General features: G+C 39.3%; 1 protein-coding gene across 1 annotated transcript in view; it reads left to right on the top strand.

Annotated features, from left to right (window-relative positions):
• NME7 (NME/NM23 family member 7) overlaps positions 1 to 19,366 on the top strand; it is a 262,372-nt gene that overhangs the window by 59,365 nt on the left and 183,641 nt on the right. The window lies entirely within an intron of this gene.

The raw sequence follows: 19,366 nt of genomic DNA, 5'->3' as shown, positions 1-19,366 counted from the left end.
CTTAACATCCTTTTCTTTTCCTATATATAGCTAGTGTTTATGAAAAAGTTTTCCTACTCCTTATTTTAAATCCATATAAATAAGGTATTATTACACTGGGTTTATACTGATGTTGAATTAATGAAGTGCAAGTTAATTCTTAGCATTGTGAGAAGTTTCTTAGCTAATTTAAGATGGTTTTTAGTCTGGTCATATTTTTAATGGAATAATATTAGAGTTTTATGATACAGTTGACCCTTGAACAACGTGGGGGTTAGGGATTCCAAACCACTGTGCAGTCGAAAATCTGCCTGTAATTTATAGTACTCCCTCCGCAGCCACATTTCCTCCCTATCCAAGTTTCCTTGGCATCCAATCACAGATCATGTAGTACTGTAGTATTTACTGTTGAAAAAAATCTGCATATAAGTGAACCAGTGAACTGTTCAAACTTGTGTTGTTCAAGGGTCAACTGCTAGTTGATATATATATTTTCTTCTCCTTTCAACTCTGTCAATAAATCCTTTTGGTCTTTCTTTCAAATTAGACCTTGAGTTTGATCACTGTGGTCTAAATCACTGTTATATTTTATCGACTATTGCAAAAAGCTTCCTAATTCTTCTTTACCTTCTTCTCTTACACTCAATTTATGAAAAATTTACCTTTCCCAAGTAAAATTAACTATGTCCAAGTGATCTTTTAAAAATAAATCAGATTAACAAGTCAGCTATTAAACTCTAGTGAACTTTTGTCTCTTATAAAATCTAGGTATCATAGCATGCAAAGCTCTACCTGATCTGGTCCCTATCAACTTCTATAACATCACCTACAACCAGTCTCTCCCTTAGTCACTCTGTCTCAGGTATTCTGACCGTCTTGCTAATTTTAGAATAGCATATTGCTGCCTGGCTTATTTAGTTAACAGCAAAGAATGAGCTGATGAGGTCACAAGTAATCAGGGAGATATCACATGGTTTGAAGACCACGATAGCACAAGACTTTTGTCGTCTTCTCTGAGGAAAGTGGAGAGCTGTTGCAGGGATTTGAACAGAGGACTGACAAGCTTGACTTGCCATTTAAAAAAGATTGCTCTGGGTGCTGCATTGAGAATAGACTGTAGAGGGCAAGAGTAGCAACAGGAGCCCAGTTAAGAGGGTGTTGCAAATAATTCAGAGAGGTGATGGCTTGGACCAGGGTAGTAGCAATGAGTGCAGTGCTTAGATGTATTTAAAAATATAGTTTAGTGGTTGAAGGTCAAATGATCAAAATTTCCTTCCAGATTGAATGTAGAGTATGAGAAAAAGAGAGATGTCTAGGATTACTCCAAAGTTCTTGGACTGACCAACTGAAAGGATAACATTGAAATAAACTTTGGTTTATTGAAATAAACTGAAATAAGGAAGGCTATGGCTAGAGTCAGTATGGATGGAAAATAAGAGGTTACACTTTGGACACTGCAAACTTAACATGTATGTTAGTTATCCAAGTAGAGAGATTGAAGAAAAAACTGAATATGTGAGTTTGGGGGAGAAGTCTGGAAACTGCGTGAAACTGGTTGAGATTACCAAGGAGAGTGTAGCTAGAGAAGGAAAGAGAACAGAGTTGGAACCTTTATGCCCTGGTAAAGGGTTAAAGAGGAGAAAGAAGCAAAGGAGGTAAAGGAGGAGCCTTTAGTGAGGTAGAAGGAAAAAATTCAGAGATAGTTGTGTCCTGGAGCCAAGTGAAGAAAATATTCTATGAGGAGAGAATGATCAGTAGTGTCAAATGAAGCAGATGTATCAAGTAAGAAGGGGACTGGGAATTGAAAATTAGATTTTGCAATGCAGAGGTCATTGGTAAACTTGGTAAGATCAATGTTGATGCAGAGTTGGAGGCAAAGCCCTGCTTGGAGTGGATTTAAAAGAAAATTGGAGGACAGGAATTCTAGACAGTGAATCTAGACAACTCTTTTGGGGCAGTTTTTGCTGCAGAGATGAGCAGAGAAATGAGGTGGTAGCTATGAGGAAAAGCAGGGTCAAATTTTTTTTTAAGATGAGAATTACAGTTCATGAACTGTAATGGTCATGAACTATGAGTGTGGATGTTCTCCAGCCATGTTCAGTTGCATGAGTGTAGGTGCAGAGTAGGTGAAGGGTTGCTTTAGCCATGGCTGTGGTTTTGTGAAGCAAGTATGATAGGAGGGTTGTGGTTGTCAAAGGTATATGCAAGAGTGATTATAGTCCCTGAACTTTGATCTTATTTGTAGACATTTACTATAAATGTAGTATTATTTTCAATTGTTAAATGCCAATCAGATATTGTAAGATATTATAAAAATGATGACATAAATAATTAATGAAGGAAATTATTGGGGGCTGAACTGAAAAGTCATTGATACGTTCCTCCTATTTCCCCCATGAGCATCTCACCCCATCCCTTTCTCTGTTCTTGATTTTCACCAGTTCACTTAATAAATTTGAGCACAAATGTACCCGTCAGATTTTAGATAACTTAGGCTCTGTATGTATTTATACATTAGACGATTCCACCAAGGAGTTCCATGAGGGCAGGGTTTTTTTTTCTGTTTTGTTTTGATTATTAGAATCTGCCTGCTACATAATAAATGCTCAGTAAATACTTATCAGGAGAATTCATTCATCCAATAAATTGGTCATTAAGCTCCCTAGCTACTTCCTGTTAGTAAAAAATATTTTTTCAAAGTCTTTTTTTTTTAAGAAAAACTTTTGATATAATATAAATAAAATGGGAAAAGTGTCAGCATATCACTTTGGTATTTTTCTTGAGATGCTTTACCTTACAGATGTTCTTTGCCTTTTACCATAACATGAACCTTGACTCTAAGTCCAGCTATACCGTATCTTTATCGGATAGTGATATAGGTTGTACATTTATTTCAATAATACGTTGATGCTGAAAATAAGTGGGTTTAGAAATGCAAGGGAAGTTTTATACATTAACATGGTAAAGCTAGACTCATCTTAAGTATATATATTTGTGTGTTTTGATGCATGCACATACGTAATGCATGTGCTAAGCTTGGTAGAAAAATTCCTACCTGCAGATACAGTTTGCAGAATGACCTTTCCCTCCGTTTTTTTTGTAGTGGAGAACCTTCTACAACTTTAGCTACCATAATCCTTCCTTCAAAGAAGTGTCTTAAGCATATTTGTTTCTATTTTGTGCACTTAAATTTTCTCAGCTATTTCTGACGTTCATCTCAGAAATACCCCATTATTTGTATGAACCCGTTAGGTTATACATATTCTTGATGTTTGTCTTGGGAAGAGTGAGTATTGTGGACGTTATGTTAGCTGACCAGCTATCAAGGAGAAATACTGCAGCTGGAACATGTAGCATACATGAGGAAGCAAGGACCATAGATATTGACAAAAGGTTGAAAAACACTATACAAGCAGTCCCAAATCACCTCTTTTTGACCTTGAATTCCTATTAGTTACTGTGTGATCTTTTTTTCCTTCTTTCCCAGATTTCACCAAAGCCTAGACTATACTCACTGTTTGCAGTTGCCTTTGACTACATTGAGAGCAGTCATTACAATTTGGCTTCATCCTTTCATTCCACTGAAATCATTTTGGCTAAGATAACCTATGTCCTCTTAATTAAAAAATCCAAGAAAAAATTATCATTTCTTATTTTCCTGTATCTACTGTGCTTTACTGCAACATTTAACAGGTTAGCACACTTTCTCCTTTTTGAAATATTCCACAATATTTTAATTCTGTGATATCTCACTATCCTTTTTTGTTTTATATTTAGCAGATCACAATCTATGTCTTATTTTTTTATTTTTTAATTTTTATTATTTTTATTTTACATCTTTATTGGAATATAATTGCTTTACAATGGTGTATTAGTTTCTGCTTTATAACAAAGTGAATCAGTTATACATATACATATATTCCCATATCTCTTCCCTCTTGCATCTCCCTCCCTCCCACCCTCCCTATCCCCCCCCAGGTGGTCACAAAGCACTGAGCTGATCTGCCTGTGCTATGCTGCTGCTTCCCACTAGCTATCTATTTTACGTTTGGTAGTGTATATAGGTCCATGCCACTCTCTCACTTTGTCACAATTTAGCCTTCCCCCTCCCCATATCCTCAAGTCCATTCTCTAGTAGTTCTGTGTCTTTATTGCTGTCTTACCCCTAGGTTCTTCATGACATTTTTTTTTCTTAAATTCCATATATATGTGTTAGCATATGGTATTTGTCTTTCGCTTTCTGACTTACTTCACTCTGTATGACAGACTCTAGGTCCATCCACCTCATTACAAATAGCTCAATTTCGTTTCTTTTTATGGCTGAGTAATATTCCATTGTATATATGTGCCACATCTTCTTTATCCATTCATCCGATGATGGGCACTTAGGTTGTTTCCATCTCCGGGCTATTGTAAATAGAGCTGCAGTGAACATTTTGGTACATGACTCTTTTTGAATTTTGGTTTTCTCAGGGTATATGCCCAGTAGTGGGATTGCTGGGTCATATGGTAGTTCTATTTGCAGTTTTTTAAGGAACCTCCATACCGTTCTCCATAGTGGCTGTACCAATGCACATTCCCACCAGCCGTGCAAGAGTGTTCCCTTTTCTCCACAACCTCTCCAGCATTTATTGTTTCTAGATTTTTTGACGATGGCTATTCTGACTGGTGTGAGTTGATATCTCATTGTAGTTTTGATCTGCATTTCTCTAATGATTAATGATGTTGAACATTCTTTCATGTGTTTGTTGGCAGTCTGTATATCTTCTTTGGAGAAATGTCTATTTAGGTCTTCTGCCCATTTTTGGATTGGGTTGTTTGTTTTTTTGATATTGAGCTGCATGAGGTGCTTGTAAATTTTGGAGATTAATCCTTTGTCAGTTGCTTCATTTGCAAATATTTTCTCCCATTCTGAGGGTTGTCTTTTGGTCTTGTTTATGGTTTCCTTTGCTGTGCAAAAGCTTTGAAGTTTCATTAGGTCCCATTTGTTTATTTTTGTTTTTATTTCCATTTCTCTAGGAGGTGGGTCAAAAAGGATCTTGCTGTGATTTATGTCATAGAGTGTTCTGCCTATGTTTTCCTCTAAGAGTTTGATAGTTTCTGGCCTTACATTTAGAACTTTAATCCATTTTGAGCTTATTTTTGTGTATGGTGTTAGGGAGTGATCTAATCTCATACTTTTACATGTACCTGTCCAGTTTTCCCAGCACCACTTATTGAAGAGGCTGTCCTTTCTCCACTGTACATTCCTGCCTCCTTTATCAAAGATAAGGTGACCATATGTGTGTGGGTTTATCTCTGGGCTTTCTATCCTGTTCCATTGATCTATCTTTCTGTTTTTATGCCAGTACCATACTGTCTTGATTACTGTAGCTTTGTAGTATAGTCTGAAGTCAGGGAGCCTGATTCCTCCAGCTCCGTTTTTCGTTCTCAAGATTGCTTTGGCTATCCGGGGTCTTTTGTGTTTCCATACAAATTGTGAAATTCTTTGTTCTAGTTCTGTGAAAAATGCCAGTGGTAGTCTGATAGGGATTGCATTGAATCTGTAGATTGCTTTGGGTAGTATAGTCATTTTCACAATGTTGATTCTTCCAATCCAAAAACATGGTATATCTCTCCATCTATTTGTATCATCTTTAATTTCTTTCATCAGTGTCTTATAATTTTCTGCATACAGGTCTTTTGTCTCCTTATGTAGGTTTATTCCTAGATATTTTATTCTTTTTGTTGCAATGGTAAATGGGAGTGTTTTCTTGATTTCACTTTCAGATTTTTCATCATTGGTGTATAGGAATGCCAGAGATTTCTGTGCATTAATTTTGTATCCTGCTACTTTACCAAATTCATTGATTAGCTCTAGTAGTTTTCTGGTAGCATCTTTAGGATTCTCTATGTATAGTATCATGTCATCTGCAAACAGTGACAGCTTTACTTCTTCTTTTCCGATTTGGATTCCTTTTATTTCCTTTTCTCCTCTGATTGCTGTGGCTAAAACTTCCAAAACTATGTTGAATAAGAGTGGTGAGAGTGGGAAACCTTGTCTTGTTCCTGATCTTAGTGGAAATGCTTTCAGTTTTTCACCATTGAGAATGATGTTGGCTGTGGGCTTGTCATATATGGCCTTTATTATGTTGAGGAAAGTTCCCTCTATGCCTACTTTCTGGAGGGTTTTTATCATAAATGGGTGTTGAATTTTGTCAAAAGCTTTCTCTGCATCTACTGAGATGACCATATGGTTTTTCCCCTTCAATTTGTTAATATGGTGTATCACATTGATTGATTTGTGTATATTGAAGAATCCTTGCATTCCTGGAATAAACCCCAATTGATCATGGTGTATGATCCTTTTAATGTGCTATTGGATTATTTTTGCTAGTATTTTGTTGAGGATTTTTGCATCTATGTTCATCAGTGATACTGGCCTGTAGTTTTCTTTGTTTGTGACATCCTTGTCTGTTTTTGTATCAGGGTGATGGTGGCCTCGTAGAATGAGTTTTGGAGTGTTCCTCCCTCTGCTATATTTTGGAAGAGTTTGAGAAGGTTAGGTGTTAGCTCTTCTCTAAATGTTTGAAAGAGTTCGCCTGTGAAGCCATCTGGTCCTGGGCTTTTGTTTGTTGGAAGATTTTTAATCACAGTCTCAATTTCAGTGCTTGTGATTGGTCTGTTCATATTTTCTGTTCCTTCCTGATTCAGTCTTGGCACGTTGTGCATTTCTAAGAAGTTGTCCATTTCTTCCAGGTTGTCCAGTTTATTGGCATAGATTTGCTTGTAGTAATCGCTCATGATCTTTTGTATTTCTGCAGTGTCAGTTGTTACTTCTCCTTTTTCATTTCTAATTCTATTGATTTGAGTCTTCTCCCTTTTTTTCTTGATGGGTCTGGCTAATGGTTTATCAATTTTGTTTATCTTCTCAACGAACCAGCTTTTAGTTTTATTGATCTTTGCTATCATTTCCTTCATTTCTTTTTCATTTATTTCTGATCTGATCTTTGTGATTTCTTTCCTTCTTCTGACTTTGGGGTTTTTTTGTTCTTGTTTCTCTAATTGCTTTAGGTGCAAGGTTAGGTTATATATTTGAGATGTTTAATGTTTCTTAAGGTAGGATTGTATTGCTATAAACTTCCCTCTTAGAACTGCTTTTGCTGCATCCCATAGGTTTTAGGTTGTCGTGTCTCCATTGTCATTTGTTTCTAGGTATTTTTTGATTTCCTCTTTGATTTCTTCAGTGATCACTTAGTTATTAAGTAGTGTATTGTTCAGCCTCCATGTGTTTGTATTTTTTGCAGGTGTTTTCCTGTAATTGATATCTAGTCTCATAGCATTTTGGTCGGAAAAGGTACTTGATACAATTTCAATTTTCTTAAATTTACCTAGGCTTGATTTGTGACCCAAGATATGATCTATCCTGGAGAATTTTCCATGAGCACTAGAGAAAAATGTGTATTCTGTTGTTTTTGGATGGAATGTCCTATAAATATCAATTAAGTCCATCTTGTTTAATGTATCTTTTAAAGCTTGTGTTTCCTTATTTATTTTCATTTTGGATGATCTTTCCTTTGGCGAAAGTGGGGTGTTAAAGTCCCCTACTATGAATGTGTTATTGTTGATTTCCCCTTTTATGGCTGTTAGTATTTGCCTTATGTATTGAGGTGCTTCTATGTTGGGTGCATAAATATTTATAATTGTTATATCTTCTTCTTGGATCGATCCCTTGATCATTATGTAGTGTCCTTCTTTGTCTCTTCTAATAGTCTGTGTTTTAAAGTCTATTTTGTCTGATATGAGAATTGCTACTCCAGCTTTCTTTTGGTTTTCATTCGCATGGAATATCTTTTTCCATCCCCTCACTTTCAGTCTGTATGTGTCTCTAGGTCTGAAGTGGGTCTCATGTAGACAGCATATATATGGGTCTTGTTTTTGTATCCATTCAGCCAGTCTGTGTCTTTTGGTGGGAACATTTAATCCATTTACATTTAAGGTAATTATCGATATGTATGTTCCTATTCCCATTTTAATTGTTTTGGGTTTGTTATTATAGATCTTTTCCTTCTCTTGTGTTTCTTGCCTAGAGAAGATTCTTTAGCATTTGTTGTAAAGCTGGTTTGGTGGTGCTGAACTCTCTCAGCTTTTGCTTGTCTCTAAAGGTTTTAATTTCTCCATCAAATCTGAATGAGATCCTTGCTGGGTAGAGTAATCTTGATTGTAGGTTTTTCTCCTTCATCACTTTAAATATGTCCTGCCAGTCCCTTCTGGCTTGCAGAGTTTCTGCTGAAAGATCAGCTGTTAACCTTATGGGAATTTCCTTGTGTGGTATTTGTTGTTTTTCCCTTGCTGCTTTTAATATGTTTTCTTTGTATTTAATTTTTGATAGTTTGATTAATATGTGTACTGGCATGTTTCTCCTTGGAGTTATCCTGTATGGGACTCTCTGTGCTTCCTGGACTTGATTAACTATTTCCTTTCCCATATTAGGGAAGTTTTCAACTATAATCTCTTCAAATATTTTCTCAGTCCCTTTCTTTTTCTCTTCTTCTTCTGGAACCCCTATAATTCGAATGTTGGTGCATTTAATGTTGTCCCAGAGGTCTCTGAGACTGTCCTCAATTCATTTCATTCTTTTTTCTTTATTCTGCTCTGCAGTAGTTATTTCCACTACTTTATCTTCCAGGTTACTTATGCGTTCTTCTGCCTCAGTTATTCTGCTATTGATCCCTTCTAGAGTATTTTTAATTTCATTTATTGTTTTCTTCATCGTTGCTTGTTTCATCTTCAGTTGTTTCAGTTCCTTATTAAATGTTTCTTGCATTTTGTCTATTCTGTTTCCAAGATTTTGGATCATCTTCACTATCATTATTCTGAATTCTTTTTCAGGTAGACTGCCTATTTACTCTTCATTTGTTAGGTCTGGTTGGTTTTTATCTTGCTCCTTCATCTGCTGTGTGTTTTTCTGTCTTCTCATTTTGCTTATCTTACTGTGTTTGGGGTCTCCTGTTTGCAGGCTGCATGTTCGTAGTTCCTGTTTTTTTTGGTGTCTGTCCCCAGTGGCCAAGGTTGGTTCAGTGGGTTGTGTAGACTTCCTGGTGGAGGGGACTAGTGCCTGTGTTCTGGTGGATGAGGCTGGATGTTGTCTTTCTGCTGGGCAGGTCCACGTCTGGTGGTGTGTTATGGGGTGTCTGTGGACTTACTGTGATTTTAGGCAGCCTCTCTGCTAATGGGTGGGGTTGTGTTCCTGTCTTGCTAGTTGTTTGGCATAGGGTGTCCAGCCCTGTAGTTTGCTGGTCGTTGAGTGAAGCTGGGTTTTGGTGTTGAGATGGAGGTCTCTGCGACATTTTCACCATTTGATATTACATGGAGCTGGGAGGTCTCTTGTGGACCAGTGTCCTGAAGTTGGCTCTCCCACCTCAGAGGCACAGCACTGACTCCTGGCTGCAGCACCAAGAGCCTGTCATCCACACGGCTCAGAATAAAAGAGAGAAAAAGTAGAAAGAAAGAAAGAAAGAAAGAAAGAAAGAAAGAGGATAAAGGAAAATAAAATAACGTAAGGTAAAATAAAATAAAGTTATTAAAATAAAACAATAATTATTAAGAAAAAAAATTTTTTAAAAAGTAAGAAAAAAAAATACGCACGGATTGAACCCTAGGACAAATGGTGGAAGCAAAGCTATACAGACAAAATCTCACACAGAAGCATACACATACACCCTCACAAAAAGAGGAAAAGGGGAAAAAAATCATAAATCTTGCTCTCAAAGTCCACCTCCTCAATTTGGGATGATTCGTTGTCTATTCATGTATTCCACAGATGCAGGGTACATCAAGTTGATTGTGGAGCTTTAATCCGCTGCTTCTGAGGCTGCTGGGAGAGATTTCCTTTTCTCTTCTTTGTTCGCACAGCTCCCGGGTTCAGCTTTGGATTTGGACCTGCCTCTGCGTGTAGGTCGCCGGAGGGCGTCTGCTTAGGACGGGGTTAAAGGAGCCGCTGATTCGGGGGCTCTGATTCACTCAGGCCCGGGGGAGGGAGGGGTATGGAGTGCGGGGCGAGCCTGCGGTGGCAGAGGCCAGCATGACGTTGCACCAGCCTGAGGGCCCACGTGCGTTCTCCCGGGGAAGTTGTCCCTGGATCCCGGGACCCTGGCAGTGGCTGGCTGTACAGGCTCCCCGGAAGGGGGTTGTGGATAGTGACCTGTGCTCGCACACAGGCTTCTTGGTGGCGGCAGCAGCAGCCTTAGCGTCTCATGCCCGTCTCTGGGTTCTGTGCTGTTAGCCGCGGCTCGCGTCTGTCTCTGGAGCTTCTTTAAGCAACGCCTTTAATCCCCTCTCCTCCTGCACCAGGAAACAAAGAGGGAAGAAAAAGTCTCTTGCCTCTTCCGCAGGTGCAGACTTTTTCCCGGACTCCCTCCCGGCTAGCCGTGGTGCAGTAACCCCTTCAGGCTGTGTTCACGCCACCAGTCCTCTTCCTGCGCTCCAACGGAAGCCGAGCCTCAGCTCCCAGCCCCGCCCACCCCGGCGGGTGAGCAGACAAGCCTCTCGGGCTGGTGAGTGCTGGTCGGCACTGATCCTTTGTGCGGAAATCTCTCCGCTTTGTCCTCTGCACCCCTGTTGCTGAGCTCTCCTCCGCGGCTCTGAAGCTCCCCCGCTCTGCCACCCGCAGTCTCCGCCCGGGAAGGGGCTTCTAGTGTGTGGACACATTTCCTCCTTCTCGGCTCCCTCCCACTGGTGCAGGTCCCATCCCTATTCTTTTGTCTCTGTTTATTCTTTTTTCTTTTGCCTTTCCCAGGTACATGGGGAGTTTCTTGTCTTTTGGGAGGTCTGAGGTCTTCTGCCAGCGTTCAGTAGGTGTGTTGTAGGAGTTGTTCCACGTGTAGATGTATTTCTGATGTATCTGTGGGGAGGAAGGGGATCTCCGCGTCTTACTCGTCTGCCATCTTCCCCCTCCGGCCCCTATGTCTTATTAACTGGCATTTTTTCCCTTCACCTATCCTTTGGTAGTGTTGGTGTTGTACAGGCTTTGTTCCCTTGTCTACTACTATTATTGCTCTCAGTCTCCTGGTCTGTAATATAAGGTAATAGTTGTAAGTACATCATAGTGTTCTTCTAAGGATTAAGTGAAATTATTTAAGTGCTTGGCATAGTGCCTGGAATATGGTATTTAATAGATGTTATATATTGATATTATTGTTTCATTTTCACGGTGCTTCCCAAATCTATATGTTATACTGCATATATCAGTATATAAAAATCATTAGTATTCTTGATATATGTGAAATAACCAATTAGAAAATATAATTTTAAAAGATTCCCATTTTTTTTCTACTTTTTATTGGAGTATAGTTGCTGTAAAATGTTGTGTTCGTTTCTACTGTAAAGCAAAGTGAATCAGCTATATGTATACATGTATCCCCTATGTTTTGGATTTCCTTCCCACTTAGGTCACCACAGAGCATTGAGTAGAGTTCCCTGTGCTATACTAGGTTCTCATTAGTTATCTATTTTATACAGAGTTAAAAGATTTCCATTCAATGGTGAAAAACTATATGACACCTAAGATGAACCTAACAAAAGATGTGGGAGATCTTTTTCAAGAAAACTATAAATTTTATTTTAGGCAGTAAGAAAAGAAATAAATGAACATATATACATGTTCATGTATGGGAAGATTCAGTATCATAAAGATGTCAATTCTTTCCAAGTTGATCTATAAGTTCAGTGCAATTCCAGTCAAAATCCTAGCAAAATTTTTCATTGAAACTTAAAAAAATAAACTCAAGTGAAAGAACCAAAACAGGTCCTGAACCAAGATGGTGGAGTAGGACGTGCTCTCACTCCATCTTGTGAGAACACCAGAATCACAACTGGCTGCTGGACAATCATTGAGAACTGGAACTCACCAAAAAAGATACCCTACATCCAAAGACAAAGGAGAAGCCACAGTGAGACAGTAGGAGAGGCACCATCACAGTAAAATCAAATCCAATAACTGCTGCGTGGGTGACTCACAGACTAGAGAACACTTATACCACAGAAGTCCACCCACTGGAGTGAAGATTCTGAGCCCCATGTCAGGCTTCCCAACCTGGGGCTCTGGCAATGGGAGGAGGAATTCCTAGAGAATCAGACTTTGAAGGTTAGTGGGATTTGATGGCAGGACTTTGACAGGACTGCGGGAAACAGAGACTCCACTCTTGGAGGGCACACACAGAGTAGTGAGCACGTTGGGACCCAGGGGAAGGAGCAGTGACCCCAGGGGAGACTGAACCAGACCTACCTGCTAGTGTTGGAGGGTCTCCTGCAGAGGCGGGGGGGGGGGTGCTGTGGCTCACCATGGGGACAAGGACACTGGCAGCAGAAGTTCTGAGAAGTACTCCTTGGCATGAGTCCTCCCAGAGTCTGCCATTACCCCCACCGAAGAGCCCAGGTAGGCTCCAGTGTTGGGTTGCCTCAGGCCGAACAACCAACAGGGAGGGAACCCAGCCCCACCCATCAGCAGTTAAGCGGATTAAAGTTTTACTGAGCTCTGCCCACCAGAGAAACAGTCAGCTTTACCCACCACCAGTCCCTCCCATCAGGAAACTTGCACAAGCCTGGTATATCTCTCCATCTGTTGATATCATCTTTGATTTCTTTCATGAGTGTCTTATAGTTTTCTGCATAAAGGTCTTTTGTCTCCTTAGGTAGGTTTATTCCTAGGTATTTTATTCTTTTTGTTGCAATGGTAAATGGGAGTGTTTCCTTAATTTTTCTTTTAGATTTTTAGATTTTTCATCATTAGTGTATAGGAATTCAAGACATTTCTGTGCATTAATTTTGTATCCTGCTACTTTACCAAATTCATTGATTAGCTCTAGCAGTTTTCTGGTGGCATCTTTAGGATTCTCTGTGTATAGTATCATGTCATTTGCAAACAGTGACAGCTTTACTTCTTCTTTTCCAATTTAGATTACTTTTACTTATTTTTCTTCTCTGATTGCTGTGGCTAAAACTTCCAAAACTATGTGGAATAATAGTGGTGAGAGTGGGCAATCTTGTCTTGTTCCTGATCTTAGTGGAAATGCTTTCAGTTTTTCACAATTGAGAACAATGTTGGCCGTGTGTTTGTTATCTATGGCCTTTATTATGTTGAGGTAGGTTCCCTCTATGCCTCCTTTCTGGAGGGCTTTTATCATAAATGGGTGTTGAATTTTGTTGGAAGCTTTATCTGCATCTCTTGAGATGATCATATTTTTTTTCTCCTTCAATTTGTTAGTATGATTTATCACATCGATTGATTTGCATATACTGAAGAACCCTTGCATCCTGGGATAAACCCCAATTGATCATGGTGTATGATCCTTTTAATGTGCTGTTGGATTCTGTTTGCTAGTATTTTAGGGAGGATTTTTGCATCTATGTTCATCAGTGATATTGGCCTGTAGTTTTCTTTGTTTGAGACATTTTGTCTGGTTTTGGTATCAGGGAGATGGTGGCCTCGTAGAATGAGTTTGGGAGTGTTCCTCCCTCTGCTATATTTTGCAAGAGTTTGAGAAGGATAGGTTTTAGTTCTTCTCTAAATGTTTGATAGAATTCGCCTGTGAAGCCATCTGGTCCTGGGCTTTAGTTTGTTGGAAGATTTTTAATCACAGTCTCAATTTCAGTGCTTGTGATTGTTTTGTTTATATTTTCTATTTCTTTCTGGGTCAGTCTCAGAAGGTTGTGCTTTTCTAAGAATTCTGTTTCTTCCAGGTTTTCCATTTTATTGGCATAGAATTGCTTGTAGTAATCTCTCATGATCCTTTGTATTTCTGCAGTGTCAGTTGTTACTTCTCCTTTTTCATTTCTAATTCTATTGATTTGTTTCTTCTCCCTTTTTTCTTGATGAGTCTGGCTAATGGTTTATCAATTCTGTTTATCTTCTCAAAGAACAAGCTTTTAGTTTTATTGATCTTTGCTATTGTTTCCTTCATTTCTTTTTCATTTATTTCTGATGTGACCTTTATGATTTCTTTCCTTCTGTTGTCTTTGGGTTTTTCTTGTTCTTTCTCTAATTGCTTTAGGTGTAAAGTGAGGTTGTTTATTTGAGATGTTTCTTGTTTCTTGAGGTAGGATTATATTGTTATAAACTTCCGTCTTAGAACTGCTTTTGCTGCATCCCATAGGTTTTGGGTCATTGTGTTTTCATTGTCATTTGTTTCTAGGTTTTTTTTTTTGTTTTTCTTTTTTTGTGGTACATGAGCCTCTCACCTTTGTGGCCTCTCCCGTTGCGGAGCGCAGGCTCAGCAGCCATGGCTCACAGGCCTAGCCACTCTGAGGCATGTGGGATCTTCCCGGACCGGGGCACGAACCCGTGTCCCCTGCGTCGGCAGGTGGACTCTCAACCACTGCACCACCAGGGAAGCTCTCTAGGTATTTTTTGATTTCCTCTTTGATTTCTTCAGTGATCTCTTGGTTATTAAGTAGTGTGTTGTTTAACTTCCATGTGTTTGTATTTTTTACAGATGTTTTCCTGTAATTGATATCTAGTCTCATAGCATTGTGATCAGAAAAGATACTTGATACAATTTCAATTTTCTTAAATTTACCAAGGCTTGATTTGTGACCCAAGATGTGATCTATCCTGGATAATGTTCCGTGAGCACTTGAGAAGAAAGTGTATTCTGTTGTTTTTGGATGGAATGTCCTATCAGTATCAATTAAGTCCATCTTGTTTAATGTGTCATTTAATGCTTGTGTTTCCATATTTATTTTCATTTTGGATGATCTGTCCATTGGTGAAAGTGGGGTGTTAAAGTCCCCTAGTATGATTGTGTTACTGTCGATTTCCCCTTTTATGGCTGTTAGCATTTGCCTTACGTATTGAGGTGCTCCTCTGTTGGGCGCATAAATATTTACAATTGTTATATCTTCTTCTTGGATTGATCCCTTGATCATTATGTAGTTTGCTTCTTTTTCTCTTGTAATAGTCTTAGTCTTCATTTTAAAGTGTATTTTGTCTGATATGAGAATTGCTACTCCAGCTTTCTTTTGATTTCCATTTCCATGGAATACCTTTTTCCATCCCCTCCCTTTCAGTCTGTATGTGTCCCTAGGTCTGAAGTGGGTCTCTTGTAGACAACATATATATGGGTCTTGTTTTTGTACCCATTCAGCCAGTCTTTGTCTTTTGGGAGCATTTAGTCCATTTACATTTAAGGTAGTTATTGATATGTATATTCCTATTACCATTTTCTTAATTGTTTTGGGTTTGTTATTGTAGGTCTTTTCCTTCTCTTGTGTTTCCTGCCTAGGGAAGTTCCTTTAGCATTTGTTGTAAAGCTGGTTTGGTGGTGCTGAATTCTCTTAGCTTTTGCTTGTCTCTAAAGGTTTTTATTTCGCCTTCAAATCTGGATGAGATCCTTGCTGGGTAGAGCAGTCTTGGTTGTAGGTTTTTCCATTTCATCACTTTAAATATGTCCTGCCAGTCCCTTCTGGCTTGCAGAGTTTCTGCTGAAAGATCAGCTGTTAACCTTATGGGGATTCCCTTGTATGTTATTTGTTGTTTTTCCCTTGCTGCTGTTAATATTTTTTCTTTGTACTTAATTTTTGATAGTTTGATTAATATGTGTCTTGGCGTGTTTATCCTTGAATTAATCCTGTTGGGACTCTCTGAGCTTCCTGAACTTGATTAACCATTTCCTTTCCCGTATTAAGGAAGTTTTCAACTGTGACTCTTCAAATATTTTCCCAGTCCCTTTCTTTTTCTCTTCTTCTTCTGGGCCTCCTATAATTCGAGTGTTGGTATGTTTAATGTTGTCCCAGAGGTCTCTAAGACTGTGCTCAATTCTTTTCATTCTTTTTTCTTTATTCTGCTCTGTGGTAGTTATTTCCCGTATTTTATCTTCTAGGTCACTTATCCGTGCTTCTGCCTCAGTTATTCTGCTATTGCTTCCTTCTACAGAATTTTTAATTTCATATATTGTGTTGTTCATCATTGTTTGTTTGTTCTTTAGTTCTTCTAGGTCCTTGTTAAACGTTTATTGTATTTTCCCCATTCTATTTCCAAGTTTTGGATCATCTTTTTTTATCATTAGTCTGAATTCTTTTTCTGGTAGACTGCCTATTTCCTATTTGTTTGGTCTGCTGGGTTTTTACTTTGCTCCTTCATCTGCTGTGTGTTTCTGTGTCTTCTCATTTTGCTTATCTTACTGTGTTTGGGGGTCTCCTTTTCTCAGGCTGCAGGTTTGTAGTTCTTGTTGTTTTTGGTGTCTTTCCCCATTGGCTAGGGTTAGTTTAGTGGGTTGTGTAGGTTTCCTGGTGGAGGGGACTAGTGCCTGTGTTCCGGTGTATGAGGCTGGATTTTGTCTCTCTAGTAGGCAGGACCACATCCGGTGGTGTGTTTTCGGGTGTCTGTGACCTTATTATGATTTTAGCCAGCCTCTCTGCTAATGGGTTGTGTTCTCTGTTGTGTTCCTGTCTTGCTAGTTGTTTGGCATAGGGTATCCAGCCCTGTAGCTTGCTGGTCGTTGCGTGGTGCTGGGTCTTAGCATTGAGATGGAGGTCTCTGGGAGAGCTTTTGCCATTTGATATTATGTGGAGCCGGCAGGTCTCTGGTGGATCAATGTCCTGAACTCGGCTTTCCCACCTCAGAGGCACAGGCCTGACACCTGGCTGGAGCATTAAGACCCTGTCAGCCACATGGCTCAGAAGAAAAGGGAGAAAAACAGAAAGAAAGAAAGAAAAATAATAATAAAATAAAAGTTATTAAAATAAGAAATAATTATGAAAAATAAAAATAATTAGTAAGAATTTAAAAAATTAAGTAATTTAAAAAGAAAGCAAAAAGGGCTTCCCTGGTGACGCAGTGGTTGAGAGTCCGTCTGCCGATGCAGGGGACATGGGTTCGTGCCCCGAGCCGGGAAGATCCCACTTGCCGCGGGGCGCCTGGGCCTGTGAACCATGGCTGCTGAGCCTGCGCGTCCGGGACCTGTGCTCCGCAACGGGAGAGGCCACAGCAGTGAGAGGCCTGCGTACTGCAAAGAAAAAAAAAAAAGAAAGCAAAAAAAAAAAAGAAAGAGCAGAGCACCCAAAGCAAAAAAGAGATCCACCAATGATAACAAGCACTAAAAACTATACTAAAAAAATAGGACAGACAGAACCCTAGGACAAATGGTAAATGCAAAACTATACAGACATAATCACACAAAGAAGCATATACATGTACACTCACAAAAAGAGAAAAAGGAAAAATGTATATATATCTATATATTAAAAAAAAAAACACAGGAAGAGAGCAACCAAATCCATAAACAAATCTACCAATGGTAATAAACTGTAAATACTAAACTAAGATAAGCAGAAAATCAGAAACAAATTAGATGCAGAAAGCAAACCCCATGTTCCACATGTAGATGCATTTCTAATGTATTTGTGGGTAGGACGGTGATCTCCACGTCTTACTCCTCTGCCATCTTGAAGGTCTCCCCTCTAGCATAGCTTTTTACGTCTGAAAGAAAGGTGATAGAAAAAGTTCAGGACTTTGGAGTCAGTATGACCTGGATTTGAATCATCACTTTGCCACTTGCTAACTTGCAAGGGCTTGTTTCTTAATCTTTCGGAGTGTCTGTGTCCATATAAATTCTACATATGTTAAATAAAATGTGTCTGAATTTCAGTCATTCCAAACTATTTATTGAGAAGCTACTGTGAAAAACACAAAGTCCTGACTCATGGAGCTTATAGCTTTTCTGATGGGGGGCATGTCACATAGTAAATAAATAGACCTATAACTCTGATGTCTATTAGTAATTGCTCTGAAGAAAATACAGCAGGGGAAGGATATAGAAAAAGACCAGCATTGTGTGTGGAGTAGAGGTGTTGAATGTTATTAAATATAGCATATAGAAAGTCCTTATAATATCTGGTTTGAGGAGCGATCAGAAGGAAGTGAGGGAGAAATCCAAGCAAATGTCTAGGGGAAAGAGTGTTCCAGCAAGTAAGGGAACAATACATGCAAAAACTCTGAGGTGAGAGCATATTTGCTATATTCAAGGAACAGTGAGGAGGTGAGGCCAGTGATGCTGGGGCAGAGATGTGTTTCATGGAAATAGCTGGAGATTAGGTCAGATATAGCCAGGGCCCAGGTCACATAAGGCCTTTTAGGATATCTAGGACTTTGAAATTCATTCTGAATGAGATAGGAGGTCGTGGAGGGTTCTGTGCAGAGGAGTGACATGATCTGTTTTTATTAGTTTCATTCTGACTGCTGTGTTAATAATAGACCAGGCAGGGTAGGGGTACTTGTGGGAAAAGTTGGACTGGGAGATCAGTTAGGAGGTTAGTGCAGGTATTAAAGGGAGAGATGGTGGTGGCATGTCACATGGACCAAGGTGACAGATGTGGAGGTAGGTGGTTGGATTCTGGTTATATTTTAAAGAATTTCCTGATAGATTGGACAGGTAGAGAGGAATCAAGAACCACTGTGTTCTTTGTTTTTGTTATTTATTTTTGGCTTGTGCAATTGAAGGGTAAGGAAAAGGGTGGGACTGAACAGGTTTATGGGGGACAGTGGAAATTCGAAGTCTGTTTTGGATGTTTTAAATATGAAATGTCTGTAAGTAGTAGATATGGATGTGGAGTTTAGGGAGGAGGTTGGGCTGGAGGTTAAAATGTAGGAGACATCAGGATACAGGTAGCATTTAAAGCCATGGGACTTGAGGGCCTCAACAAGAGAGTGACAATAGGTAGAATAGTGACAATAGATAGTACTAGACCCCTCTCTAGTACTTAGGGGTCTGCCAAAGGGGAGAAAGTCATCAAAGGAGACTGAAAAGGAGCAGTGGGACGAAAACCAGGTGATGAAAGCATTCCAGGACGTAGGGATCAATTGTGTCAAATGCTGTTGGGTCAGGTAAGGTGAGGTCTGAGAATTATCCAGGGTACTTGGCAACGTGGAGGTGATTAGGGATTTTCACGAATAGCCTTTGTGGAATGAAAGCCTAATTAGTTGTAAGTTTAAGAGGAAATGGAAGAGAAGAAGTAAAGACAGAATAAAGACATCTCTTTGAGGAGTTTTGTTGCAAAGGAAGCAGAGAAAGGGGAACTGTAGACGGGACACGCCCTTTCCAGTTTGCAACCCTCTACCCTGCCTTCTTGTCACACCAGGTTTACTTCATTCACTCATTGATTACCTACTAGGACCCTGTAGGTATCTGAGTTTTCACCTGTACCTTACACGTTCTCTGAGAACATGTAATCAAACCATGTGGTACAGGACTACAAGCGGTAGTTGCTGTTACTGATCAAGAAGAGTAATAAGCAAAGGCAGCAATACGATAGAAAGATACTTGTCTAAGGAATGGAACATTTTAATTCTAAAGTGTCATTAACCCCAGAATCACTCAAGTATATACGCTACTATTTGAACCTTGCCTCATCT

Source organism: Grampus griseus (genome assembly GCF_964374135.1).
Source record: "Grampus griseus genome assembly, chromosome: 1".
Taxonomy (NCBI): Eukaryota; Metazoa; Chordata; class Mammalia; order Artiodactyla; family Delphinidae; genus Grampus; species Grampus griseus.
This window is presented reverse-complemented; position numbering and strand designations above follow the sequence as displayed.